The 16,474-nt window shown below is 44.0% G+C and overlaps 1 protein-coding gene across 5 annotated transcripts in view; it reads left to right on the top strand.

Moving 5' to 3' along the window:
• The window catches only part of NT5DC1 (5'-nucleotidase domain containing 1), a 999,625-nt gene that overhangs the window by 1,950 nt on the left and 981,201 nt on the right, over positions 1-16,474 (top strand). The window lies entirely within an intron of this gene.

The raw sequence follows: 16,474 nt of genomic DNA on the forward strand, positions 1-16,474 counted from the left end.
AAAAAAAAGGGAAAAAAAGGGCTGCAGAAGGCAGCTCGTGGTTTTTTCCCCTGAAAATGGCACCAACAAAGGGTTTGCGGTGGCAAGATCACCAGCTTTAAGGAACAGGCAGACTTGAATTGGAAAACCCAATTTTTCAATACAATTTTGACATTTTACTGGGACATACCCCATTTTTACTATTTTTTGTGCTTTCAGCCTCCTTCCAGTTAGTGACCAAAATGGGTGAGAAACCAATGCTGGATCCCAGAAAACTAAACATTTCTGAAACGTAGACAAAATTCTGAATTCAGCAAGGGGTCATTTGTGTAGATCCTACAAGGGTTTCCTACAGAAAATAACAGCTGAAATAAAAAAATAAAAAAATTGAGGTGAAAAAAACAGCCATTTTTCTCCACGTTTTACTCTGTAACTTTTTCCTGCGATGTCAGATTTTTGAAAGCAATATACCGTTACGTCAGCTGGACACTTCTGGTTGCGGGGATATATAGGGCTTGTAGGTTCATCAAGAACTCTAGGTACCCAGAGCCAATAAATGAGCTGCACCTTGCAATGGGTTTTTATTCTATACCGGGTATACAGCAATTCATTTGCTGAAATATAAAAAGTGAAAAATAGGTATCAAGAAAACCTTTGTATTTCCAAAATGGCCACAAGATAAGATGCTGAGAAGCAGTGGTTATTTGCACATCTCTGAATTCCGGGGTGCCCATACTAGCATGTGAATTACAGGGCATTTCTCAAATAGACGTCTTTTTTTACACACTTCCTTACATTTGGAAGGACAAAATGTAGAGAAAGACAAGGGGCAATAACACTTGTTTTGCTATTCTGTGTTCTCTCAAGTCTCCCGATAAAAATGGTACCTCACTTGTGTGGGTAGGCCTAGCGCCCACGAAAGGAAATGGCTCAAAACACAACGTGGACACATCACATTTTTTCACAGAAAACAGTGGTGTTTTTTGCAAAGTGCCTACCTGTGGATTTTGGCCTCTAGCTCAGTCGGCACCTGGGGAAACCTAGCAAACCAGCGCATTTTTGAAAACTAGACACCTAGGGGAATCCAAGATGGGGTGACTTGTGGGGATCTGACTAGGTTCTGTTACCCAGAATCCTTTGCAAATCTCAAAATGTTTCCCCAAAAACACTTTTTCCTCTCATTTCGGTGACAGGAAGTTCTGGAATCTGAGAGGAGCCACAAATTTCCTTCCACCCAGCGTTCCCCCAAGTCTCCCGATACAAATGGTACCTCACTTGTGTGGGTAGGCCTAGAGCCCACGAAAGGAAATGGCCCAAAACACAACGTGGACACATCAAATTTTTTCACAGAAAACAGAAGTGTTTTTTACAAAGTGCCTACCTGTGGAGTTTGGCCTCTAGATCAGCCGGCACCTGGTGAAACCTAGCAAACCAGCGCATTTTTGAAAACTAGACACCTAGGGGAATCCAAGATGGGGTGACTTGTGGGGATCTGACCAGGTTCTGTTACCCAGAATCCTTTGCAAACCTCAAAATTTGACCAAAAAAACACTTTTTCCTCTCATATCGGTGTCAGAAAGTTCTGGAATCTGAGAGGAGCCACAAATTTCCTTCCACCCAGCGTTCCCCCAAGTCTCCTGATAAAAATTGTACCTCACTTGTGTTGGTAGGCCTAGCGCCCACGAAAGGAAATGGCCCAAAACACAACGTGGACACATCACATTTTTTCACAGAAAACAGAGGTGTTTTTTTACAAAGTGCCTACCTGTAGATTTTGGCCTCTAGCTCAGCCGCCACCTTGGGAAACCTAGCAAACCAGCGCATTTTTGAAAACTAGACTCCTAGGGGAATCCAAGATGGGGTGACTTGTGGGGTTCTGACCAGGTTCTGTTACCCAGAATCCTTTGCAAACCTCAAAATTTGACCAAAAAAACACTTTTTCCTCTCATTTCGGTGACAGAATGTTCTGGAATCTGAGAGGAGCCACAGATTTCCTTCCACCCAGCGTTCCCCCAAGTCTCCCGATAAAAATGGTACCTCACTTGTGTGGGTAGGCCTAGCGCCCACAAAAGGAAATGGCCCAAAACACAACGTGGACACATCACATTTTTTCACAGAAAACAGAGATGTTTTTTGCAAAGTGCCTACCTGTGGATTTTGGCCTCTAGATCAGCCGGCCCCAGGGGGGGGCAGAAATGGCCTAAAATAAATTTGCACCCCCAACCGCCCCAGGGAGCGACCCTTGCCTACGGGGTCGCTCCCCCTGCGTGACATTGGCGCAGAAAAAAGATCCCTGGTGCCTAGTTGTTTCTGCTCCCCTTGGGGGCAGATTGACCTAAAATCTGCTGATCTGCCTCCAAGGGGGGGGGGGGGGGGCATAAATGGTCTAAATACAATTTGCCCCCCAGGGGAGCGACCCTTGTCTAATGGGTCGCTCCCCATCTCTAAAAAAACAAACATAAAAAACAAAAACAAAAATAAAATTGCCCTGGCGCCTAGAGGTTTCTGCCCCCCCTGGGGGCAGATCGACCTAATAACAATAGGACGATCTGCCCCCGGGGGGCAGAAATGGCCTAAAATAAATTTGCCCCCCCAACCCCCCAGGGAGCGACCCTTGCCTACAGGGTCGCTCCCCTTGCGTGACATTGGCGCAAAAAAAAATCCCCAGTGCCTAATTGTTTCTGCCCCCCTTGGGGACAGGTTGACCTAAAATCGGCCGATCTGCCTCCAAAGGGGGCAGAAATGGCCTAAATATAATTTGCCCCTCCAGGGGAGCGGCCCCTGCCTAAGGGGTCGCTCCCCATCTGTAAGACAACAACAAAAAACAAATCCCTGGTGCCTAGTGGTTACTGCCCCCCCTTGGGGGCAGATCAGCCTAATTAAAATAGGCTGATCTGCCCCCCAGGGAGGCAGAAATGGCCTAAAATAAATTTGCCCCCCAGGGGAACGACCCTTGCCTAAGGGGTCGCTCTCCTTGCGTGAAATTCGCGGGAAAAAAAAACTCTCTGGTGTCTAGTGGTTTCGGTCCCCCTTGGGGGCAGATTGGCCTCATAAAAATAGGCCAATCTGTCCCCAATGGGGGCAGAAATGGCCTAAATATAATTTGCCCCCTAGGGGAGCGACCCTTGCCTAAGAGGTCGCTCCCCACCTCAAAAATACAAAACAATACAAAAACAAAAAAAACAAAAAAAAATGATCCCTGGTGCCTACAGGTTTCTACCCCCCTGGGGGCAGAAAAGGCCTTTAAAAGAATGCCCCCCCTGAGAGCGACCCTTGCCCAAGGGGTCGCTCCCCTTGCGTAAAACAGAACAACAAAAAAACAAACAAAAAAAATACTTCCTAGTGCCTAGTGGTTTCTGCCCCCCTCGGGGCAGATCGGCCTAATTATAGGCAGGAAAGGCCTTTAAAAAAAAATGCCCCCCCTTGGGAGCGACCCTTGCCCAAGGGGTCGCTCCCTTATGACAGTTTCATTTTTAAAAACAAACATCCCTGGTGTCTAGTGGGCGTTTTGACAGCCGGATCGCTTTCAATCTGGCTACCAAAACGCTGAGAGAGACTTCAAAGGGAAGGAAATAACTTTCCTTCCCTTTGAAGCCTCTCTCGGCCTCCCCCACGTGATCAGAAGAGAAATACAAAGCATTTCTCTTCCGATCTCGCTGGAAGCTGAGCTTCCAGCGTGATGGGAGGAGGCCTTGTCACAATTAGCGCGCGGTTGTGTGCTGTCACAGGGGGGTTGGGGGGGTCGGGGGTGGAAGGGCTTCCCCTTCCATCCCTGCCTTGGGGGGGTGGGGGGGAACCCCACAGAGGGAGCACTAGCGCTCCCTCTGGGCTCTGTGCCCAGGACGTAAGGGTTACGTCCTGGGCACACGAGCACTGTGCCGCAGGTAGTAACCATTACGTCCGCGGCACAGAAGGGGTTATTATAGAAGAATAATACGCAACTTTGAAACGTGCCTACTTCAGTGACCATCCGTAATCACAAAGTGTCCTTATTAGCTGCTTATTAACGTGAAGTGTCATGCTCATGTTTAGATTAATGTAGCAGTATGTCATATTAATGGTCACATATTAAGAATTTGCTTTATAAATTGTAGGCCTTAAATTAGCGAGGTCTTAGGACTAGATGCATGGCCTCATGTTAAGTTGCATTGTTTAAACAAGTCAGATAAAATAGCTGCATAGAAAAGTAGAGTTGTATTTTTCCATCGCGTTGACCAAATGTTAGTAGCTAAATTTCTTTCCCTTGAGAACTGCTTGCTAGAATATGTTGTACTAGCTATTGATACTTTGTAGAATTTAGTATTTGTAAAGGCGATGTTCCCAGGACCAAACAATAGATGCACTGACTGGAGTACAAGACGATACAAAGTTGTTACCTGACGAGCCCAACAATGGGAACAGGAGAATAGTTGCCAATCATCGACATGTGAAAGACAGATTAGTTATATCTTAGATTTGAGGTTCTACTTTATTGGACTAAATGTAGATGTATGATTCCTTGACCAGTAGCAACATGGAAAGAAGTCCTAGGGAATCTAATTTAGCCAGACTGTATTGAGAGGAGATATCCATACTTTTTCCTAACCGCCCCAAGAGGAGACGCGCTTAACTTTACCTAACTTTGTTACCATGCAGCGACATTCTGAATTATGTCCATTCCTGAGACATTTCTATATCAAACTTTATTGCTGAGTCCCAATGCTGATGCTGACCGAACTGATGTTCAGTTGATGAAGACAGTCGCAGCTTGCTGATCCATACCGAGAAGGGGTACTAGCCCGATGATACTGATGATGTAATTTGTCTTTAGTTAACAACTGCTAATTTTGATTGATTCATAGCTAGATGTTTTTCCAAATTTGTGTTGACTAAATTGTTTTGCATGAAGCCCAAACATGCCAATCTATTCAGAAGGTTAGTTAGGAGACTCACTGAGGATGCTTGCTAAATATTAACAACAGTTGTTGTCTTTTCTTTGCTGAATCTAAATGTAGGCTACTTCTATTGCACAGTTATGCTTGCTGTTGATTTGTACTGTAACTCTAGAACGTGCAGTGATCCATGCCTTGATTAAATTGAGATTCTTTAGAAGATTCAGTCAACTGGTATTGTTTCTGTATGCGTAACATTTGATTTTGAGACTAAGGGCCTCATTATGAACATGGCGGTCCAGACCGCCATGTCGGCGGTGGTGGAAATTACCGCCACCGGCATGGCGGTATGGATGCCATATTACGAACACTGGGGGACCACCACAGGCGGGCCTCCGCCAGGCTACCACCGCCAGGCAACCTGACGATGGCGGATTTCTCTATCCGACAGGGCAGTGCTGCAAGCAGCGCTGCCCTCCGAATAAAGAACCCGTGTTCCTCCAGCCTTTTCCTGGCGGTTTCCCCTGCCAGGGAAAGGCTGGCAGAAGGGGTGTTCCAGGGCCCCCCTGCACTGCCCATGCACTTGGCATGGACAGTGCAGGGGCCCCCGTGCACAGCCCCGTTGTGCAGGTCACTGCCCGATTTACGGGCAGTGATATGCACAATGGATGCTGCTGCACCCGCCGCACTGCAGCATTGACCAAGCCCAGCATTCTGCTGGGCTGGCTGGCGGAAACACTGTTTCCGCCCGCCGGCCCAGTGCAATGTATATTATTGGGAGGGGTCCTCAACGGGCTTGCGGTCTGTGTTTAGACTGCCAGCATGAACACGGTGTGAAATTTCCGCCGTGTTCATAATGACCCCCTAAGTTACTTGATGTTAGCATTGTTAATATAAGGGAATGAACTTTCTACTTATATATAAATGTGTGGTTATTCATGGACAAAGGGGTCATGGCGTGTGGAAATTACTGGCTCCCAAGATTATTTATCTTATTGATTGATATTGTTAATGATTGGTATTGAAGTTGTACCCCATGGTGGGAACTAATCTAAGCGCAGTCAAAAGGTCCATCGAACCTCTAACGCTTGCTCTTATAAATTAATGAGGAAACTAAATAAGGCCAGACACGCTAACAGTGATGGTAGCAGAGTATGATGGTTAGTCTCCTTTAGAGCCCATCATAGAAGCCTAGTACACGGTTTCTCCTCAAGAGCCCATCATAAAGTTAGAGGCAGGTAGAAGAGTGCACCTAGAGACCGCAGATTCGGTAGGGGAAAATGGTGAAAGTTTGGATTTTCAGATTCAATGATACAAAGCGGAGAGAAAATGTGTCCCTAAGAACTTAGAATGATTTTCCCAGAACCTTGGAGCTTGCCAATGATTATTTGAGGATGTTCTCAGCATTCTAGTGACATTGTGAATGGAATAGGTTTTGTGCTTGCTCAGCTTATGCAAATCACAGGTGAATTGTGATGTTTGTGAGGGTTTAGGGAGTTTTCGTACTCCAAATGAAGTTTGTGAAGGAGATTGTGTACTCCGAAGTGTGGGAGTAGGGAAGTTGTCAAACTTCACATGTGTGTGGCGCTATGTGCTAAAAGATTGTCCACGTGGTTGTTGGTATATGGGCCCTGCGAGGTCTAAGACTCCGGAGTATATTGAAAAGTGTATGAGACACTTGATTTTTGTTGTAATTTGTCTGGTTTAATAGGTCGATCGTGCGTGGTCGACAAGTCAGAGTATGAGTCAAAGTGAGTGAAAGAATTTTCTGACTGAGATTTGATGAGTCCTCTGTGCAGCAGACAGACCCACTGATCAGTTGAGAGTAAAATTTGCAGATCGAATTTTGCTTGCAAATCAGGGAAACTGAGAAAGAAACAGTAGCTGCTAGAACGAAAGGCTGTCAGTGAACAATCCTTAAGATTTCTGAAGCAATTGTGTTACCCTACTTGTAGTAAACTGACAAATTGGGTTTTGATATTTTAGTGCTCGCAATAATTTTGCATTCGTTTAGCGTGAATCTGAGTTTAGGAGGACAAGCTCCTTTTTCAGCTGCTGTATGTGTGAGTGTGATGTAATTGGAGCCTTGCTAGGATGGGTCGGTTTGTGAGAAGGGTCGCACACAGATTGGCCGACAACCGTGAAGCGCAGCTGGTTGAGAAGGTCGACGAAAAGGATTCTGGGATTGAAAGTCACTTCCTGATTTGATTTAGAATAACTTAAAGGTCACAGAAATGACATTTTGCAAAGCTTTAAAGAGTGCCCTAAGTGGAGATATGTGTATTACAACAAGTATAGGAGACATTGCACCCCCAGAACGTGCGCCTGCCTACATTGTATTTGAAGAGAAGGGTGCGGCTGCATGTCTTTAGCTGAAACAATGGTGCAAAGTGAAAGAGAAAGAGAAAGATGGGAGTTTAGTGTTTCCAGTCCATGGAATATTTAATTTGAGGAGCTTAGAGAATTTGAGGAGAGTTCTGTATGATTTGAAGCCTCCTCCAAGGCCAGCACAGTTCAAGGCATTAGCAATCTGGGAACTAGTAGCCAGACAGCTAAATAAGAAATTTGAGAGGAGAATGAGAAAGGCAGAAATGACACTAATGGAGGCTAGATGGTACAGCGATCAGAAATTTTGGGGAACCGAGACTTTGCATCCTGCAATTACAATGGACAGTGAGAGAGAAGAAAGGAGAGCTACCAGAAAGATTAATCCTAACCTGACACAGAGCCCAGTGCAAAGCAGTCCTAATCTGCCTACTACATCGCAGCCCAGAATCCAATGCTGCAGTTGAATATCCCTAGAGTTTACCCTGATGTACCCATTGTGGAAACTGCAACAAACTTATAGTGCCAACAGGACAGGTTTTCCCGAAACCAACATTGGTTCAGACGGAGCCAACTCCACTCTAGCTGCCTCAAGTACAGACACAAACAATGCCAAAGTACACTCCTATAACAGGGACATAGACAAATATGTCCATACTGATGAGTCAGAATACGGGAATCATGCTACCACAAAACCCAAATGTTAGACCAAGCCCAGACGCAGTGTCGGTACCCGTCACCATTGGTCCAATCATGCCATTGTTTGCCCAGGGAAATAACAGCACGAACAGACAGGGAGTCCTGAGTCAGAATTCAGTGAGAGGAGGACTCAATGAGAGTAGCCTCTCCTGTGGGACAGACCTTTGATGGAACAGGATCATTGTTAGACTTTAGTCCTTCCGAATACTGGAACAGGGTCAAACATCAGTCCTCGCTTGAAGTTACTGACGCTTCAATCCCCAAAACTAACTGTACAATCGTTGCCAAATACTCAGCCCAACAACATTTCACTGCAAGGTTTGACAGCCTAACAATTGAACGAATGGTTAGAGAAGCTGACTAGCATGCAAAATGCTTGTAGGGGAGAAGGATACTTGAACTATACTAGACTAGGGATGGAAGCCGGTAAACTTATTGAAGGGACTATGGGGGTGAACTGACCTGAATCCTAGTCAAAAGCAGAATTATGATACTTGTGCCCAAAAGTTACACAGGAAGCGGGAGAGGTACATCAAAGGCTAGCAGACTTAGCAGAGAAATACGGCATAGAAATTGAGAAAACAAAAGATTTGAAGAGGAGTTACAGATTAGATTTTGACTCAAAAGATTTCGAGCATATGAGATCCACAGGAATGAACGCACACTTTAAGGAGTTACTTCTAAGTGTCCAAACACGGGGAGCATTAGACAAATGGGAAGGCAGATGGGTAAAGAAAAGAAATAAGAAGAAAAGGGATTCCACAAATCTTACTGCAAATGTGCAGCAGGTTCCGGTTCTGGTAATAATTCTACCAATGAGAGAAATTCCAGGAGGGTATTTTGTCCATATCCCTTGGAGCAGAAGTGACATTCTGTCATTTACCAATGATTATCCCAGATTGAGGGAGAAACCAGTAGAATGTAACAACAGACAGACCGGTTTGTGAAACTCACAAAATGCCTGTGGGAAGATTTGAATGACCTGTTAGAGATAGTAGTTCCAGCAGATCCATGGATTGAATGCAGGAGGAGCGTAGAATGGCCAACAAAGGAACCAGATAGAGACCCAATTACAGGTGCACCCTCTCCCGAGGTGATGAAATATTACTATAAAGTGATTGAGGTTTTGAAAAACAGAATTTCGCCTAAAAATATTGACTGGCAGCGCATAGACAGAACATCACAGGAAGCTAAGGAGTCTATACATGCATATTATGAGATATTGATACAGTGGTACAGAAACAATTGAGCCGAAAGAGATGATTCAGTTTTTGTTCAGATTTGTTGAAGGATTGAGACCTGAAATTGGCCAGATGACTGAGTCATTTGATTTGCTGGCAAGCAAAGCCGACCGATGAGGTATTGCAGTATGCAAAGTACTGTAGTGACGAGATTGAGTTAAGACAGAGGAATTTGAAAGAGAAGGCTATGGTGATGCAGATTAAAGTGGCACAAACAGGGATGCAGAGAAATTTTCCACAGCAGCAGGGAAATGTGGTATTTCAGAACCAGGCGAGAGGTAGAGGTCGTGGAGGAATGGGAAACGGAAACCGTAGTCCCAATTTGAGTACTGTAGTGGTTTGGAATGATGTTCGGGAATGAAGAGATTTTTGCCATGTCGCGCTGGCAGGGGTATCGGACATTGGAAGTGGGAATGTCCGATGTTGGCACAGGAAGGTGTCGTTCAGCAAACAAGTGACATCAATTCTTTCTGAGACATGAGAGGGCCGAGAATGAGAGCTCATAATCCAAATTTTAAAAGTAATGTGAATCAGATGCAAAATTTTCAACCCATGCACCAGGTGCAAATGCCACGTTTGCAGATGGCCCAGTCGCAGCCAATGCAACAGCAGGTTCAAATGGTACCTAGACAGCAAATACAAATACCTCAAGGACGAATGGAACAGCAGCAGGTGATGCTTCCTCAACAGGTTACTGGTAAAAGGTTTAACCCGAGTAACAACAAAGTACACCAATTCCCATTACACAGTGAGAATGGAATAAACAATGATTGGGTGAGTGAGGGTTCGGATGAAGAAGAATGTGTGATTGCAGCTTCTCTAGAAGTAGATCAAAGGGTCCATATGTGAAGGGAAAAGTAATGGGTCACAAAGTTTCATTCTTGGTTGACACAGGAGCTACACACTCTACAGTGAGAACTGCAGAAGTTCCAAACTTGCCCCTTTCAGGAAAAACAGTCCAGATTGAGGGAGTAGCGAATCAGTATTTGACCAACCCAATTATAGAACCAGTTCAGGTTAAAATTGTCAACTTTAAGTAATTACACAAGTTCGTTATTTGTGACTTAAGTCTGGTATCCCTACTGGGAAGGGACTTATTGGTAAAACAAGGTGTTCTATTGATTGCTCAAATGATGGAATTGAGTTTCAGACAAATAGTGATGATGAGGATGACCCAGAGACAGACTGTGAGACAATGAATGAGTAATAATACCCTTTGATTAGCTTCTTTCCAGTTTTCACAGTAAAGGAATGTTCCTTCTGATTTACAAGGAACAGTTGAAAGTGTGGGATTGACAGGAAAAGACATTGGCCTAATAAAAGGAGTTGAACCAGTTAAGGTCCCAGTAAAGCTAAACACAATTTTCCCCCAGATTCCCCAGTACCATATGACACAGGATATCATTGAAAAAGTTGCTCCCATAATTGCGGAAATTGTGAACCACAGGGTTTGAAAGAGGTATTGAGCAGTCCATGTAATTCACCAATAATGGGATTGAGAAAGCCCTGTGGCAAATTTCAAATTGTTCAAGACTTGGGAAAAAGAAATTACATTGTGGTTAAATGTTGTCCTGTGGTGCCAAATCCAGCAGTAATTTAGTTTCAGATCCCATGCGATGCTGAATGGTTCACCATAATAGACCTGTCACAAGCATTCTTTTCTGTGCATCTTCACGAGGATAGTCAATTTCTCTTGTTTCAAATTTGTAGATCAAGGCTACTGTTAGTGTAGAATTCCTTAAGGGTTTTCAGAATCACCTTCCATTTACAACCGGGTCTTAAAAAAGAACCTGGAGTCATTGGAAATGCCTTTCCAATCGACATTGGTACAGTACATTGATGATTTGTTGATTGCGTCCAAAATGAAAGAACAATGCAAATACGATGCCTTACTGAACCATTTAGGAAAGAATGGTCATAAAATCCCCAGCCAAATTACAATACTGTCAGAAATAAGTGAAATATTTGGGTTATCAGATTGAGAAAAGAATTAGGAAAATATCCAGAGAAAGGGTTACAGCCATATTGCAGATGAGTCCCCCAGCCAAACAGAGAGATGGCAGGATGTTTTTGGGAATGGTAGGCTACTGTCACCAGAGGATTCCCAACTTTTCAGTCATTTCGAAGCCATTGCAGAAGCTGATCCACAAAGGAATTACTGATCCCCTAGTGTTAGATCAGGCCGGTTTGAAAGCATTTTTTGAGTTGAAAGAAAGTTTGTGGAAAGCCCCGGCTTTGGGAGTGCCTGACTACACTAAGCCCTTCACGTTGTTCTGTCTTGAGTGTGATGCATGTTCTTTGTCTGTCTTGACTCAAGTCCATGGTGGTGTAAACCTCCCAGTAGCATATTTTTCAGCTACTTTGGACCCAGTTGCAGCAGCTTTACCAGGCTGTCTGCGTTCAGTCGCTGCCTGGACAGAGCCTCACCCAGTGTGAGGACATTGTAATAGGACATCCCCTGACTATAATGGTCCCTCACTCCATTGAAATTTTACTTACACGAACCAAGACGCAGTATCTAACAGGTGCTAGGCTGATTCGCTATGAAACAAGAATCCTGGGGTCCCCGTTGAAAAGGTATACATTGCTTAACTCAGCAACCTTTCTCCCAAATGAAAATGTTGAAATTGATAAATTGGAAGATGTTGAACATGATTGTCTGAAAGTAGCTAAACTGTGCACAAAACAAAGACCTGATATCAGGGATACCCGATTGGAAGAAAATGACCAAATTCTCTTTGTTGATAGTTCCTGTCTAAGGGATAATATGGGAATACTGAGAGCAGGATATGCCGTATGCACAATTTTTGGTATACTTGAAACTGGCTTCGAGGAGTATATTCTGCACAAGTGGCGGAGTTGATAGCCCTTTCTAAAGCATGTTTCTGCACAGCTTAAAGTTACCATCTATACAGACATCCAGTGTGGATTTCGAATAGTGCACAATTTTGGCCAGTTATGGTCACAGAGAAGTTTCCTGACTCTTCTGGTTCACCAGTCAGAAATACTGAGAGAATTAATGAATTGTTGCAAGCTATCCAAGTGCCTGAGAAGATTGCCGTGGTGAAATGCAGTGCACACCTGAAATCACAAGATTTTCTGTCAATGGGAAATGAATATGCGGATCAAGTCCCAAGGATTTGCGCATTGAACTGTATAGTGTTCAAAGATAAATGAGAATTGTTATCTGAGGAGACGAGACGTGTCAGAGTTATGCATTGTGAGAAAACAGGGCTGATTGCACAGGCCCCCTAACTTTTTGCCCCCATTCTTCACATTTTTGCTTGTGTTTTTCTGACTCTGATGGTGCCCGTCTGCTAACCAGTCCCAGGGCCTTGGCTCTGTGTACATTGAGTTTGCAAATTAGGCTAATTATAATTGGCAGTATCAACTTACCTATAAGTCCCTAGTATATGGTAGGGCATGTAGGTTTAGGGACCCCAGGTTAGGTGGTGGACCCAATTGTACATCACCGAGGTGCCCGGTGTCATTTTAAAGGCAGGCTTACCTTGCTGGCTGCATTTAAACTAAAGTTATATGCAAATTCGACTTTGGAATTAAAAGCACTTCCAAAGTCTTAAACTACCTTATATTTTACATATAAGTCACCCCTAAGGTGTGCCCTATGTGCCCCTAGGGTTGGGTGCCATGTAACTATAAGCAGGGACCTTATAAAAAATGTTTTATGAGCCCTGATGAGGTCAAATAGCCAAATCTGTTTTCCCTCACTGTAGCGAATGTCCTCCATAGGCTAAAATTGGGAGACTTTATTTTAATTAACTAAGTCCCCTTAATTGTCAGATGTCTTAAGTTTATTATCAAATTCATTGTTATAATAAATCCCACAACTTACAATTGTTGGATTTGAAATAACGTCTTCAAGTATGACTTTTTAAAACTCTACCTGAAGGTTGCCAACGTCAGCTCTGTAGTGCCATTCTCTGATTGGTCAGCCTCTGGCAGCCTGGCCAGGCTGCTTTGATGAGTTGTGAAGTGACCTGGGCTGAACACGAAGGATGTGCCTCGGGGAGGAAATCTGCCTCAGCAGATGGGAAAGCAGGAAGGGGGGAGGCCAGCCAAACTGGTCTTCAAATGGCAGGGAAGGACATTTGGAACAGCCCAGCACCCCCCTCACATCCTGTGCCCCAGACAATTAGGTGCCCTCTTGATTAGATTAGGAGAGGGTGTGTTTAAGATTGTAGCCACACCAGTGGGTGGGCTCAGCCAGACTTACCTCCAGAAGTCACTTTCAGCCATGTTGGATTTTTGAGGCATTTTGTTCCCTGGGATTGCTTTTTGCCACACTTCTCAGGAAGTGGTCATCAAAGTGGGAAGGAGCCTGCTTGTGATTGGATACCCAGGACTCCCCTGTTTTTCACCCAGGAGCAAGGATAAATATGGCAGAACTGCACCCACACCGCAGATCCCTACAAGGAACAAGACAAAGAAGGAGGACTGCTCTGCTGGACCTCTGACCTGCACCTGGACACTGTACTCTGAAGGACTGCACCAGGTGCACACTTGGGCTTCACCACTAAAAGGACTTTGCCTGTCTTCTACTGCTTCAAAAACGGACTCCCTGTTTGCTACAGGAACAAAAGGGGCTGCCCAGATCCAGACGTTTAGAGACATTTGGAGCAACTCCATAAGTTGAAGAGGTGCATTGTGGGAGTTGTAGTCCCAGACCCCAAGAGGCAAACCAGAGCCTCTGAAACCTTGGCTAGTGCTGTGGACCACTTTCCTGAATCAAGAAACACTTCTGAAAGTAAGTGTGACAGTGTTACCTCGTGGTTGGCCTGAAATCTGGACCTTTTCCCTGTCTAGTGTGACCCTTTTTAACCCTTTGGGCGCTAGTTGCTTCTATGCGCTAGACAACATTGGTTCTTTAAAAATTCATATCTCTCGTTTCCCTTATGGGATTTTAATTATTTTGGTGTCATGTTAAAGATGAAAATTTAATCAATTTTCATAAATTGGTGTTGGATTTTTATTACCTTTTGTGTTTTACTTATTTACTGTTTTGTGATTTTTAAATGCTTTACACACTTGTCTCTTAAGTTAAGCCTTGTCGCTTGTTGCCAAGCTACCAAGGTTTGAGCTGGGTTTAATTTATTGAGACCTAACTGGACCTAAGTGGAGGTTAGTGGCCTATTGCTAAGTGTATGTATTTACCTGCCCTTACCAATAATCCACTTTCCAACATGTATTACATGTTATAGATACCTTGGAGGAGCTGAAAACATTGCAGAATAATGCTGAGAGGAAGGAGAAAAAGTCATGGGTTAAAATTAAATGTGTACCACGTCAGGATGAACTGTGGGTTTCAGAAGAGGGTCAATTGGTATTGCCGAACAGTTTGTTAACACAAATGGCTAGATATATCATAATCAAGCACATGTTGGGAGGGGTGCAGTGATTGGAGTGCTCAAACATAAGTGTTTCAATCCAAAGTTCAGACAGGTTGCTGAAGCATTTTGCCATTGTTGCGTCATTTGTCAACAAATGAACGCAGGAAAAGGGACAGTGGTCAATTTGAACCACTTTGGAAGAGCAAGAGGTCCATTCAGTATAATGCAGATGGATTTGATTGAGATGCCCGTGTGTGGAGGGTTGAGATAGGTGTTGGTGATTGTCTGTATCTTTAGTTATTGGATAGAAGCTTACCCTACACGGAGAAATGACAACCTCACAGTAGCGAAATTACTGCTAAGGAAACTGATACCACATTTTGGGTTTCCGATCTCTTTAGAATCAGATAGAGGAAGTCATTGAATGAAGTAATTAAATTACTATGTTCAGCCTTTAAATATTGAGCATGGGTTGCATTGTAGCTACAGCCCTGAAGCATCAGGACCTGTGGAACAGATGAATGGTACCTTGAAATCGAGAATGGTGAAAATGTGTGCGTCTACAAATCTGAAATAGCCTGACGCATTACTGTTAGTTCTGATGACAATGAGAAACACACCCGACAGGAAGACAGGACTGTCACCGTATGAGATCCTCATGGGCAGAGCAATGAGGTTGCCAGGAGTTCCTGCAAATTCTCTTGTGAACATAACAGATGATAGTGTTGAACTACTGCAAGGGTCTGGCTGATGTGGTTCGTATTTTCTCTCATCAGGTGGAAGCCCCCACACTGCAACCGTCTCAAGATCAAGGACAGAACCTGAGAGCAGGTGATTGGGTTGTGTCCTGAAAACACATGAGGAAGGCATGTTTCAAACCAGAGTGGAAAGGTCCTTACCAGGTAGTGTTGATCACTACCACTGCTGTGAAGTGCGCTGGAGTTCTGGACTGGATCAACGCAAGCCATAGGAGGTAAGTGGCATGTCCTTTGGACAATGAAGAGGAGTTGTTGAGAGTACCAACAATGACCAGACCGACCTCAGAGACAGAAAGGGGAGGAAGACGAACTGAGACTGAATCTGGGCAAATCGAAAGCAGTTCAGCCACTCCTGTGTGAGACAAAGGAGAAGACCCACAGGAAAATGAAAGTGGACCGACCTTAATTTTAGGCAGATGGTTTTGAGAGACAGAGCAAACGACAGACCCCCGAAGGGGAAGGAGTTGAGGCAGATCAAAGTCGCTGTGGTCTGACTCCTCCTGAACTAGCTGCAGGTCCATTAAGAGAAAGACCTGCAGAACAAGAAGAAATTAGAAGTTCGACACTGAAAAGAACATTAACAATGGGTCCACTAAAAGGAGATAAGTGGCCGGAGTCACAAGCGAAAAGAGAAGAAGCAATTAGAGTGACAACAATTGAGGAGGAAATGGACACAACAAGGAGAGAAGATTTGAGTGAAGGAGAATGAAATGGAAATCAAAAGCTGAAAAGGAAGAAAATTGCAAGTCGAAGGTACGCTGATCCTGAATGGGCATATGCAACAACAAGTAAATGGCAAAATCTTTTTGTTTTAATCATCAAGACATTCCAGGTCAATATTTTGGCACTTGAAATAACCAAATGAACTGAACGTTTTAAACTATAAACTGAGAGAAGTGCAAAGAAAAAGAGACTATTGAAAGTAACCGGAAAAGGCTTTTGATGACCTGATTTGACAAGCTGCTAAACTGATTTTTGACAAAAGGATCCTGGAATTAAGACCGAAAGCTGTAAATAATTGCTGAAGAAGATTTGTTTTTGATTTTTGCTGCATAGTTATAATTTTCTCTTCTACTTTCTGATTCTTTATAGATCATAAGTAACCTTAGCCAGCATGGTAGGAAGAATAGGTGTTGTAAATACATGAGTACTGGTTTGACAATTGTATGCATGGTAATGTACCTGGTATTGATTGTGGGTATGACTGTTCTTGACAAGAGTAAAGCCAATCATACTTCAGCTTCAGAGATAAC

This window comes from Pleurodeles waltl, chromosome 5 (assembly GCF_031143425.1).
Source record: "Pleurodeles waltl isolate 20211129_DDA chromosome 5, aPleWal1.hap1.20221129, whole genome shotgun sequence".
Classification (NCBI taxonomy): Eukaryota; Metazoa; Chordata; class Amphibia; order Caudata; family Salamandridae; genus Pleurodeles; species Pleurodeles waltl.